This window comes from Dasypus novemcinctus, chromosome 14, assembly GCF_030445035.2.
Source record: "Dasypus novemcinctus isolate mDasNov1 chromosome 14, mDasNov1.1.hap2, whole genome shotgun sequence".
In the NCBI taxonomy this organism is placed as follows: Eukaryota; Metazoa; Chordata; class Mammalia; order Cingulata; family Dasypodidae; genus Dasypus; species Dasypus novemcinctus.
The window spans coordinates 36,614,923-36,628,251 of NC_080686.1; the positions used below are offsets into that span (position 1 = coordinate 36,614,923).

The 13,329-nt window shown below is 39.2% G+C and overlaps 1 pseudogene; it reads right to left on the minus strand.

The window, feature by feature from the left end:
* Positions 1-365: 365 nt before the first annotated feature.
* LOC101424926 (tRNA N(3)-cytidine methyltransferase METTL8, mitochondrial-like) lies at positions 366-13,006 on the minus strand (annotated as a pseudogene).
* Positions 13,007-13,329: the final 323 nt, after the last annotated feature.

Sequence of the window (13,329 nt, forward strand, 5' to 3'; positions counted from 1 at the left end):
TCGATTACATAAATGTTATATAAAAAATATAGGGGATTTCTTTCCATATACCCTACTCCCCATACCGCCCACATTTACCCACATTAACAACATCATTCCTCAGTGTGGTACATTCATTGCAATTTATGAAAACATTTTGGAGCATTGCCACTAAGCATGGATGATAGTTTGCATTGTACTTTACACTCCCTCCCACCCAATTCTGTAGGTTATAGCAAGATATATAATGGCCCGTGTCTGTCATTGCAATGTCATTCAGGACAATTTCCAAGTCCCAAAAATGCCCCTGTATTAACCTGTTTCCCCTCTCCCTGACCTCAGGACCTCCAGTGGCCACTGCCTCCACATCAATGATGTAAGTTCTTCTACTCCTGTGCCCCCTTTTAAAACTGCACTTGACTCTTACCATTTGCCCTATTGTCCCAGAATAATAGCATTCTCCCTAGTTTCAGTAAGAGCTCCTCTCAGGCAGTTCACAACACCTTGTACCCTGTCGGGATGAATAAAGGAGAGCACAAAGAGAAGGAGAATGACCTCCAGGATCTGTCTGGAATAGGGAAGGGTAAACCCTCATTACATACATCACGAATGAAGCCAGAGCCCTGGATTTGTGAAACTTTGTCAGCTTTACAGCTCCAGGAGCAAAATCACAACAAAAGAAGGACCCTGGAGCTTTCTGCAAGATGTTCAGAACTGGAAAAGCACTATTTCCAGCACCAGAGCCAACCTCTAATACTCTGAAAGTGGCATTTCTACCAGGAAATATTTCAGTCTTCTGCGGTCCTTTTCTGTGCTCTTCAGAACACAGGTTGGAAAAATCAGATCCTGTTTTGCTTTGACCATCTGATAAGCCAGAGTTTTTCTTATTTTGACTTTTTTCTCCAGGCATAGAAGGGCATTGTATTCTTGAGAAATAATTTGCAACATTGGTTTTTACCAATGATCCCATGATAATTCTCCCACTTTTTCTTTAGTTTTTTGATCAACTGGAAGAATTTCAGGAAATTCCCTCAATGGCCAATTAATGATCTTTGAAAAACACTTTCTTATGAATCATGTAAAATGTGTTCTAATATTTACTGGCTTCACTGTCATACTTCAGATTATAGTTTTATTATAGCAAAAGGATACAAAAAGAATAGATGCATAAGGCGAGGTCTGGGAGGGTCTCAAACGAAAGCCTCCACATGGCTCCACGTGGAGTCAAAATGTGTCATCCTCCTGGCACAATGATTTTATGATCAATCATGGAAACTCTGTGCTGATTCTTGTTGCCTCTAATCTTTATGGTGGGGGCATCCTGCAGAAATCCATTCCATTCGTCATGGAAATAAATACACATACCTGGCCCAGGAACCAAAGATGCTTAAGGAGGATCCGGGGGAAGGTGGAGCAATTCCCAGTTCAGCTGCTGCTTCTCCCCACTGAGATGAGTCAGCAGATCAGCAACAACTTGTGTGAGTTACAAAGTGGCCACCTCTTTCCTTCCACCCTCCCAAATCTCCGACTAATCTGCCTTGTGGGCTACTTAACCAGAAAATGCAGCCAAGTTGACACATTACAAAGCCAGCATATTGGGAAAGTTGAGGGAGTCTGATAGTTTCTCTTTTTCAAAGAAGTTGGAGCCAAGACCTCTGCAGAGAGTGGGGTATGGGGAGTTGACAGGCATCCTAAGATGAATAGTGAAGATGTGCAGGAGTCCCTGTGAAGGATGGGAAAGGGTGCTCTCCAGAGAGCAGGGAAGGATTTATAACTGTGAACAGTAACAGTGTACAAGGTGCTATCTCATATGTTACCTCGTTCAGTCCCTACAACAGTCCTGTGATGTTGGAGGTGTAGTCGGTCCTAATTTACAGATAATTAAAATGAGATTCCAGAGGAAAAGCAGTTTGCACCAGTCATTTAGCCAGGGAGAGGTAGAGCTGGGACGGCTTTGGGCCAGTTAAATTTTCATTTATATAATCAGATACTCTGGAACAGATTTGAGTTCTAACTCATATGGTTTCCCCACAACCTGTGGTTGTTCAAGTTGGCCAGTGATATATTAAGGCAACCTCTTTTGTTCCCTGGATCTCTTTGCCAGTCAGGTGAAATGAATACCACTGTAATTTATTTATTGCATACATTCATAAGTAAAGGAAATCCTAGATTTCAGTTAGAGGCCAGAGAAAATAAAGATAATAAGTTGGTTTTTTTCAATTCAAGCTCACAGACCCTCTAAAATCTTTCCACAGACCCCCAAGGGGTCCATAGACCTCTGGTTAAGAACCCTTATATTAGGGGTTATACATAAGATCTGAAACAAAGGTTCCATATTAAGTGCTGCCTTGACCTCTGGTAAAATTGGGAGAGACTCAAATAACTGCTAGCTCTCCTTCCCATCTGCTCCCATTGATAAAAACTTCTGGTCAAACAACTCTCCTTATCACACAGACCGGACAAGTGCCTATTTATCCCTGAGTAGCTGGCTTCAGTTCCCTTCCAGCCCATGGAATTACTCAGACCAATCACATCCTCCAATGGGAACTGGGGGCACCCTGCCCTCTTGTTACTACAGAGCTTGCCTCCCATAGCCTCTGCTTGTTCACTCTGCTCCAGAATGCAACCCCCGTGTGTGGCCCTGCGTGGTGTGCAGTACTCCTCCCCACCCTCAGGGCTGTGGTTAAACAACTGCGCATGCGATGGATGCCATGTGTTCAGTCATTTCATAACCACAGGGAGGGGATTTCGCGTTCATCCATGGGTTGAAGAGGCACCAAACAAAATGGGGGTAAAGAAAGATTGATGGGGAAGCAGACTTGGCCCAATGGATAGACAGGGTGTCCACCTACCACATGGGAGGTCCGTGGTTCAAACCCCAGGCCTCCTTTACCCCATGTGGTGAACTGGCCCATGTGCAGTGTTGAGGCACGCAAGGAGTGCCCTGCCACGCAGGGGTGTCCCCCTCATAGGGGAGCCCCACGCACAAGGAGTGCACCCCGTAAGGAGAGCCGCCCAGCGCGAAAAAAGTGCAGCCTGCCCAAGAATGGCGCTGCACACACGGAGAGCTGACACAACAAGATGACGCAACAAGAAACACAGATTCCTGGTGCCGCTGATAAGGATAGAAGCGGTCACAGAGGAACACACCGGGAATGGACACAGAGAGCAGACAGCTGGGGGGGGGGGAAGGGAAGAGAAATAAATAAATAAATAAATCTTTTAAAAAAAAGAAAGATTAATGGATTTATTTATTACAACTTAAAATTAGACAATAGTCTTTCTTGTATTTATTACTTTTATTAATTCATTTCAAAATAATTAGAAAAATCTATCGCATGTTAAAATAAATACTTTTAATGAATAATAACATATTTTCCAAGTAAAAATATTAGTGAAAAGAGTGATTTTGTTTTACATTTTTGCAAGCCTCTTCTGGTAGAATTTTCCAAGATGTTTCTGCCTTTAGTCTTTTGTGAATTTATGCCATGCAAACTCTTAATTTCTCTTCCCAGAATCTAGCACAATGCCTGACACATAACACCACCATGGATACTGAATAACGAAGAGCAGAGAAAATGGCAATCTAGAGGGAGAGAGACATTCTGTTATCTAAAGCAAGCGGAGGTCAATCTTTTAAGAGGAATCTAGTTTTTTTTTTTTTTTTTTTTTGTGGCTTATTTTGATGAGATCAGTAATTTAATGGAAATGTTTATGAAATAGTTTAGGTACTTAAAAAGTAAAGTAGGAATATTAAGATATACTAGACTTATCTTTGATATCTTGTGATTTAGTTTATTATTAATACCTATTAATGAAAATGCAAATGTTTGATTTTTGGTTTCCACTCTTTAGAAACGAATGTGCAAATGCTGAAAAGAGTGTTTTAAAGTACAAGGTGAGTTTTAGTTTCTTCAAGTAAATGGCATGAAAAGAAAGGGAAGAGAACTGTTGCAAATTAGGTTTTCTGGAAACAGATGCTGAGACACAGTTTGGGGTGCAAGATGACACATACGAGGCAGCCCCCTGAGAAAGGCGGGACAGGAAGCCGAGGAGGAGGGAAAAGTCCAACAGGGAGGCGGGCCTGACAAAGCCTTCGTCAACCGAGCAGGGCTCTCTGGAGCAAATGTCATCCATCAGAGTTGTCTCGTGACACACCAAAAATCTGGGCCCTTATGCCCTGCCTTGTTTAGTCACTGAATGTGGGTTGTCTAGGGAAGGATGTGACCGTGGCCCCAAAAGCTCTAGCGAGAGCTGGAGACCGTTATCTTTTGGGGTGTGATGATATTGCAGTTATTTTAAAAAATATCCTGATCTGTTACACTCTGAAGTGTTTATGGGGATATAATAAAATGTCTAGGATTTTGCTCCAGCAAAACAGCAACAACAAAAACAAAAATGGAAGAGTGAAGGTGAAACAAGAATGCTAAAATGCTGATAGTTATTAAATCTAGAGATGGGTTCAAGCAGGTTCATTATAGTATTCCTTCTACTTATATGTATGTTTGAAATTTTTAACATCATAAACAAATTTTTAAATCTTCAAAGGTCATTTAAAAATAAATACATCTCTTTTGTTAAAATCATTATCATTATAGGTAGAGTAAGCATGTAGTTTTGGATGTCTCTCATATGCCAGAGCTCAACAAATGAATTCAGAAAAACTCAAATTTTAGTATCATAATTACCCACCCTGTTTAGGAAACAAAGCATCCTGCAATGTCATCCTACAGCTTTCAGAGAAGTTTGACGATTTTCCTGGTGTGTGCATCCAAATGAAAAACTGGGGAAAGAGGGACTGGAAGATGGGGGTCGGGAGTAAGGCAGGGAAGAAAGGAAACTCCCTAAGGTAATTTTGAGAGGATCCAGCCACATAATTTTATTTAATTCTCCCCATAACCACCCCATGGTATCCTTCTAGATTTACTAGAATGTAATTTCCATTTTACAGATTAGGACACTGAGACTCAAAAGTTTGGGAACTCATCCAGATGTTGTGCTTGGGATACCAAGTCAGGCAATGTCCGGTTCCTGGGCCCTGGTGCTGAGCCCTGGGTTCAGAGCTGGTCAATTGTCCGGCAGCAGATTCTCTCTTGGAAAATTCAACAAGGCAGTTCCCCTACAGCTCCTGGGCACGTGCCCAGGTGCTCACAGACTTGGGGTGGCCCTCTCTGCTCCTAACACTCTGACCTTACTTTCTGAAATTAGAAAAATTAGAAGAGTAGACAGAGAAAGTTACCAATTCTGAATCTTAACTGGAAGTCCAGAGGTGTCCCTCTTCTTCTGGGGCTTTTCTCCTGTTTTTCATCCACTCAACTGCCCGTCCTCAGGTAATACCTTTTGTAATTTGTTGTCTGCCTGAAGCCAATACACCTTGGTCTCTGCTAAGAACTGTCTAATAGTTTTGGGAGAAGGTAATGGGAGAGTTTTTATCAAGAGGTAGATTTGAGGAAGTGGATTTGGCCCAACGGATAGGGCATCCACCTACCACATGGGAAGTCCAAGGTTCAAACCCCGGGCCTCCTGACCCGTGTCTGTTCCTCCTCATTCAGTCATCCATGATGGTGCTGTGTGTGGGGCATTGAGCTAGCATCTGGGAGGGGAGCAATGCAGAAACCACAGCCTCACGGTGACCCAGGGAAGACAGAAATGTGAGCAACTAATAGTGAGGGACTCTTTCCTTATCTTGTTTTGGGCCTTCCCAGTATAATTGAACCTGTTTTCTTCTGTTGGAGAATTTTCTGGACTGGCTTTAGCCAAAGGCAGAGGTTATCAGTATGTGTTAGTTATCATCATAATTATTGTTATCTAGCTCCATCCAGGTCAAGTGTTTTAAACACCTCTAACTCTGAGCCCTTGGTTACCTGTGAAATGTGTGTAGGTAGCACTAACCTTAAGGAAAATGATGAAGTTATTTAAAAATATTTCTGATTTTATTTTTGACATGGTTGTGCTATGAAAAATTAAAACCCTCAGCTCCCCCACTGGATTAATTTGAAGAAAATTCCAGATATTCAAAAATTTGATATATGTATATGATATATCTATATATATATAAGTGTATATATTTATAGATATTTACAGTAGTGATAACATTCCAATGCCATCATTGCTTCTTTCTTTCTTTATTAGAGAAGTCATGGGTCTACAGAACAATAGAGCATAAAATACAGGATTCCCATAAACTACCCCCTTCCCCCCACCAACACCTTGCATGGGTGTGGAACATTTGTTACACTTGATGATAGCACATTTTTATAGTTGTACTATTAATTAAAGTCCATGGTTTAACTTAGTGTTCACTGTCTGTGTAATATAGACCATGAATTTTAAAAAAATTCATTCTATTACTGCATATACAATCTAGCATTTCCCCTTTTAATCACATTCAGATACATATATATATACACATATATATATATATTTCAGTGCTGCTAGGTGCATTCACAATGTTGTGCTACCATCACCATCATCCATTACCAAAACATTTCCATCATTCCAAATAGGAACCCTGCACATTTTAAGCATTAACTTCCCATTCTCTATTCCCACCCTGTACTCTGATAACTTATTTTCTAGATGCTGACTTTGAATTTGCTTATTCTAATTTCTTCAAATGAGTGAGTATAGCAGTTTGGCATTGTTTATGAACTCCAAAAATAGATATTGGATTATGTTTGTAAACTAGTCTGTTCCTTTGGGCATATTAGATTGTATTGGATTCAGAGGTTTCACTTTTACTTGATTAAATTATGGTTAAGGGCTTGATTGGGCCACGTCAGTAGAACGTTGAGTTCCTGCCCCCTTGGTGGGCAGGGAACCACAGGAAAACCACATGGCAGAGCAGAGAGTGGAGTTTTTTGTTTTTGTTTTTGTTTTATGCTGGAGCTCTGGAAAGTAAACAAACAGGAGAAGAACACAGAGGAATAAAGATGGCTCCATAGACATGATAGACATGCAGGGAAGAGAGAGCCTGATAGTCTACAGCTGACTCTGTGGAGAGAACAGAGCAGCTGAGCCCAGAGAAGAATGAACCCTGGGAGAGAGACAAGACTTATCCCAGCCTACAGCTGATATTGGAAGAAGCTGGGACCATGGAGCCTTAAGAGGAAGAGGAAGGCTGAACCCTTGCAGATGTTGGTGGCCATCTTGCTCCAACACATGGCAAAAGACTTTGGTGAGGGAAGTAATTTATGCTTTATGGCCTGGTAATTGTAAACCTCTACCCCAAATAAATACCTTTTATAAAAGCCAACAGATTTTTGGTATTTTGCATCAGCACCCCTTTGGCTGACTAATACAGTTAGATCATACAATATTTGTCTTTTTGTGTCTGGCTTATTTCACTCAGCATGATGTCTTCAAAGTTCATCTATGTTGTTGCATGTATCAGGACTCATCCCTTTGTAAAGTTGAATGATATTCCATTGTATGTATAAACCACATTTTGTTCATCCATTCATTGTTTGATGGGCACTTGGGTTGCTTCCTTCTTTTAAGAATTGTGAACATTGCTGTGCAAATATCTGTTTGAGGCCCTGCTTTCAATTCTTTCGGGTATATACCTAGTAGTGGGATTGCTGGGTCATAAGGTAGTTCTGTGCTTAGCTTTCTGAGGATCTGCCAAACTGTCTTCCTCAGAGATTGCACCATTTTACATTGCAGCTAGCAATGAATGATTGTTCCTATTTCTTCACATCCTCTTCAACCATTGTTATTTTCCATTTTCTAGTTGCAGCCGTTCCAATGGGTGTGAATTGGTATCTCATTGTGGTTTTGATTTTCATTTTCCTGATTGTTAATGATGATGTTGATGTTTATGTGTACTCTGGCCATCTGTATATCATCTTTGGAGAAATGTCTGTTCAAGACTTTTGCTCTTTTTTTTTTTTTAGGAGGTGCAGAGATTAAACCTGGGACCTTGTACATGGGAAGCAGGTGTTCAACCACTGAGTTATATCTGCTCCCCTTTTCCATTTTTAAATTAGGTGGTTTGTCTTTTTGTTATGAAGTTGAAAGATTTCTTTATTTATTATGGATATTCACTCTTTATCAGATATGTGGTTTCAAAATATTTTCTCCCATTGTGTAGGCTGTCATTTTACTTTTGTAATAAAGTCCTTTGAGGAACAAAAGTTTTTAATTTTTATGAGGTCCCATTTATCTATTTTTTTAAAATTTTGTTTGGGTGTAAAGTCTAATAAACTATTGCCTAACACAGATTCTTGAAGTGCTTCCCTCTGTTTTCTCCTAGGAATTTGATAGTTCTAGCTCTTATATTTAGTTCTTTGATCCATTTTTAGTTGATTTCTGTCTATGGTGTGATGTAGAGGTCCTTCTTTTTTCTTTGCAAATGAAGATCCAGTTGTCCCAGTACCATTTTTTGAAGAGACTATTCTTTCCCAGTTGAGCAGTCTTTACCCTCTTGTCAACATCAAATGGCCATAAAAGTGAGGGTTGATTTTTGAATTTTCAGGTCTAATCCATTGCTCTATATGTCTGTTCTTGTGTCTGCACCATACTGTTTTGATTATTGTGGCTTTGTAATAAGTTTTAAGATCAGGAAGTGTAAGTCCTCCAACTTCATTCTTCTTTTTCAAAATGAAAAGCTTTAGCTTTTGGGGGCCGCTTACCCTTCCATATGAATTTGACAATTAGCTTTTCCATTTCTGCAAAAAATGTTGTTGGAATTCTATTTAGGATTGCATTGAATCTATAAATTGCTTTGAGTAGTATTGACATCTTAATGATACTTAGTCTTCCAATCCATGAACATGGAATATGCTTCCATTTATTTAGGTTCTCTTTAATTTTTTTAGCAGTGTTTTCTAGTTTTCTGTGCACAAGTCCTTTACATCCTTAGTTAGATTCATTCCTAGATATTTGATTCTTTTAGTTGCTAAGGTAAGTGGAATATTTTTCTTAATTTCTTCTTCTGATTGTTCATTGCTCGTGTACAGAAACACTACTGGTTTTTGTGTGTTGACCTTGTACTCTACCATTTTGCTGCATTTGTATATTATCCCCAGGAGCTGTGTGGTAGATTTTTAAGGTTTTCTGTTTATGGGATCATATCATCTACAAAGAGGGAAAGTTTTACTTCTTTCTTTCCGATTTGGATGCCTTTTAATTCTTTCCCTTGCCTAATTGCACTGGTGAGAACTTCCAGTACAATGTTGAATAACGGTGGTGACAGTGGGCATCCTTGTCTCATTTCTTAACTTAGAGGGAAAGCTTTTAGTCTTTCACCATTAGGTAGGATGTTATCTGTGGGATTTTCATATATGTATACCCTCTATCATGTTGAAGAAATTTCCCCCTATGCCTAACATTCTAAGTGTTTTTGTTGAGAAAGAGTGCTGTATTTTGTCAGATGCCTTTTCTGCATTGGTTGAGATGAATGTGGTATATTGCATGAATTGATTTTCTTATGTTGAACCACACTTGCATACCAGGGATAAATCCCACTTGATTATGGTGTATAATTCTTTTAATGTACTGCTGGGTATGGTTCGCTAGTATTTGAGAGGATTTTTGCATCCATATTCATAAGAGATGTTGGTCTATAGTTTTCCTTTCTTGTGGTATCTTTATCTAGCTTTGGTATGAGGGTGAAGTTGGTGTTATAGGGAATGTTCCCTCGTCTTCAGTTTTTTTGAAAAGTTTGAGCAGAATTGGTGTTAGTTTTTCTTGGAATGTTTGGTAATATTTCCCTGTGAAGCCATCTGGTCCTGGCGTTTTCTTTGTTTGGAAGTTTTTGACGACTGATTCAATTGCTTTACTGAGGTTTATGGAGAGCTTCTATTTTTTCTTGAGTCCAAGTGGGTAGTTCATGTGTTTCTAAGAACTTGTTCATTTCATTTGGGTTATCTAATTTAACAGCATATAGTTGTTCCTAGTATCAATTTATAGTCCTTTTTATTTCAGCAGGGTTGGTATTAACATCCCCTGTTCATTTTTGATTTTTGTTACTTGTATCCTCACTCTTTTTTTCTTTGTTAGTCTACTTAAAGGTTTGTCAATTTTATTGTTCTTTTCAAAGAAACTACTTTTGGTTTTGCTGATTCTCTCTATTGTTTCGCTTTCTATTTCACGTATCTCTGCTCTAATCTTTGTTATTTATTTCCTTCTGGTTGCTTTGGCTTTGTTTGTTCTTCTTTTTCTAGTTCTTCAGTTTTGTGGTTAGGTCTCTAATTTGAAGTCTTTCTTCTTTTTTAATGTAAGCATTTAGAGATATAAATTTTCCTCTTAGCATTGTCTTCACTGTGTCCCATAGGTTTTGGTATGTTGCATTTTCATTTTCATTTGCACCAAAATATTTCCTGATTTTGCTTCTGATTTCCTCTTTAATCCATTGGTTATCTAAGAGTATGTTTTAAATTTCCACGTATTTGTGAATTTTCCATTTCTCCCTCTGTTATTTATTTCTAGCTTAATTCTGTTGTGGTCAGAGAATATACATTGTATGATTTCAATATTTTTTAGTTTATTGAGACTTGCTCTGTTACCCAACATATGGTCTCTGCTGGAGAATTTGTGCACTCAGAAAGAATGTGTGTTGTTTTCATTGGGTGAGTATTCTATGTGTCTGGCAGGTCTAGTTAGTTTAGTGTATCACTTAAGTCCTGTACTTCCTCATTGATCTTCTGATTAGCTGTTCTATGCTTTATTTTTTTGAGGTACCAAGGGCCAGGGACTGATCCCAGGACTTCATATGTGTGAAGGTAGCACCATGTCGGCTTCCCCAAGTTTTTTTTTTTTTTGTCTGTTTGTTTTGCTTGTTGTTTGTTTTTGTTTTTTCAGGAGGCACCAGGAACCAAACCTGGAACCTCCCATGTGGGAGGTGGGAGCTCAACCACTTGAGCCACATCCACTCCCTCTATCCATTACTGAGAGTGGTGTGCTAAAGTCTCCTACTGTTAATGTGTAACTGTCAATTTCTCCCTTCGAATCTGTCAGTATTTGCTTCATTTATTTTGGGGCTCTGCTGTTAGGTACATATATATTTATAGTTGTTACATCATTCTGTTGAATTGTCCCCTTTATCAGTATATAAAGACTATTATTGTCCCTCTTAACTTTTTTGACTTAAAGTTTATTTTATCCAATAAATATTATAGCCACCCAGCTCTCTTTTGCTTACCATTTGTATGGTACATTTCCCTCCCATTTTTCCCCCTCAACCTACTTCTATCTTTGGACTTTAAGTTGAGTCTCTTACAGACAGCGTGTAGTTGGGTAATGGTTTTTTTTTTTAATCCATTCTGCCAATCTGTCTTTTGACTGGCAAATTTGGTTATTTACATTTAAAATCACTACTGGTAATACAGGACTTTCTTCTGCCATTTGTTGTTTAGCCTTTGTATGCCATACCTTTTTTGCCCTTCACTTCACTTTTGTATTTATTTCCTTTCTTGTGTTGTACCATACTGAGTGCATTCTCAATTCTATCTGAATATATTTTTCATGTTTTCCTTATGGTTACCATGGGGTTAAAATTTAACATCCTAAATACATAACAATCATATTTGGTTTGACACCAACGTAATAAAAATAGCACCAACGTAAGAAAAGGGGATTTTCTTAAATCCCCTTGCTCCCATCATTTTTTTGTACTTGTTTTCATTTATATCTTGGCATACCATACGTTTGAAACCCAAATTTATCATTATTTTTTATGCATTTGCATTTTAACACCTGTGGAAAATAAGAAGTGGAGTTACATATCAAACAATAGAGAACAACAATACTGGCATTTATCATTACCCAAATGGTTACCTTTACTACAGGTCTTTATGTCTTTATGCTGCTTTGAACCATTTCCTTTCAGTCAGAAGAACTCCATTTAGCATTGCTAGTATGGCAGGTTTAGGTGTAATGACCTCCCCAGCTTTAAGACATAAATCCAATATGTCTTAAGCTCTTCCCTCATTTTTGACCAGATATAAAATTCTTGGGAGGCAGTTGTTTATCTTTAGCACTCTAAGTATTTCAACCCACTGCCTTCTTGCCTCCACAATTTCTGGTGAGAAATAGGCACTCAGTCTAATTGAAACTCCATTGTGTATAACACATTGCTTTTCTCTTGCAGCTTTCAGAGCTCTCTCTTTGTCCTTTGCTTTGATTGTCTGATCAGTATATGATAGGGTGTATTTTTCTTAACATACTTCCTGTTTGGTGTTCTCTGAGCTTCTTGGATGTGCATATTCATGTGCTAAGTTTGGGAAGTTCTTATACATTATTTCCTTGACTATTCCTTCTGCCCCTTTCTTTCTCTCTCTTCTCCTTCTGGAACTCTCATAATGCACTTTTTTTCCTTCTTCTGAAGTTATCAATGTGTATTTTATTATCATTGCCATGAAAAGTGTGGCACGTGCTTTTATTTACAAGTCTGACCTTGTTTCACGTGCACACAAAACGCTTCCACACCCACATCCTTAAGTTAGTAAGATAGCACTAAGGCGGGAGAGCATGCGTGCTAGACTTCAATAGCCAGAACCGGCAGCTTTCTTGTAGCAGATTCTGGGTTAATAACCCATGTCTTAATTGTTCTCTTTCTCCATATTAATTACGCACATGCTCTGGAATTTTCATTTGCGTGCTCATCCTGAGTGGCAGTTGTTTCTCTCTTTGCGCAATCATTCCTGTCTGGTCATTTGAGAGTCTCCTCTACCGGGTCCCATTCAACAGCAGTCCTATTTGGGTGGCGTGGGGCTCCATGCCCTGTTCCTTTTGTGGACACTGCAGATCCAGTTACTGAGCTGGGCTTCTCTGCTTCCTCCTGTGCTCTCTCGGCAGGATGCGGCTGTACACACCCCGAAGCCCTGGGGACAAGGTGCAGGCTATTTCAGCTATGTGGCCATGTTGGGGAGTTCTGGCCAACCCGCAGTTTAGCATCGTGAGCCTGATGCTGTCCATCACCCCACACGGGCTGCTCTTGATCTCTCTTCCCTACATATCTGGACCTGGATGCCAGCAGGCTCGTGGTTACAGTCTTCCTTCTTGCAACTGCATGAGCAGGTCCCATTGTTCTATTTCTGCTCAAGAAAATGACTCCTCTTGCTTTTATTCCCCCATGCTATGTTCATAGTGCATTTTTAAAATCTTTTTTAAAAATTAATTTATTGAAGTATATCACCCACACACAAACATATATAAACAATAAGTGTATAGTAATAGTTGTGAACTTACAAAACAAACATATAAAATCATACAGGATTCTCATAACTCGCCCTACCACCAACACCTTACATTGTTGTTAAACCTTTTTAACTAATGATTAAAGAGCATTGTCAAAATATTACTACTAACCAAAGTATTTTCCCCCAGCACTCCCTATTATTATTATCT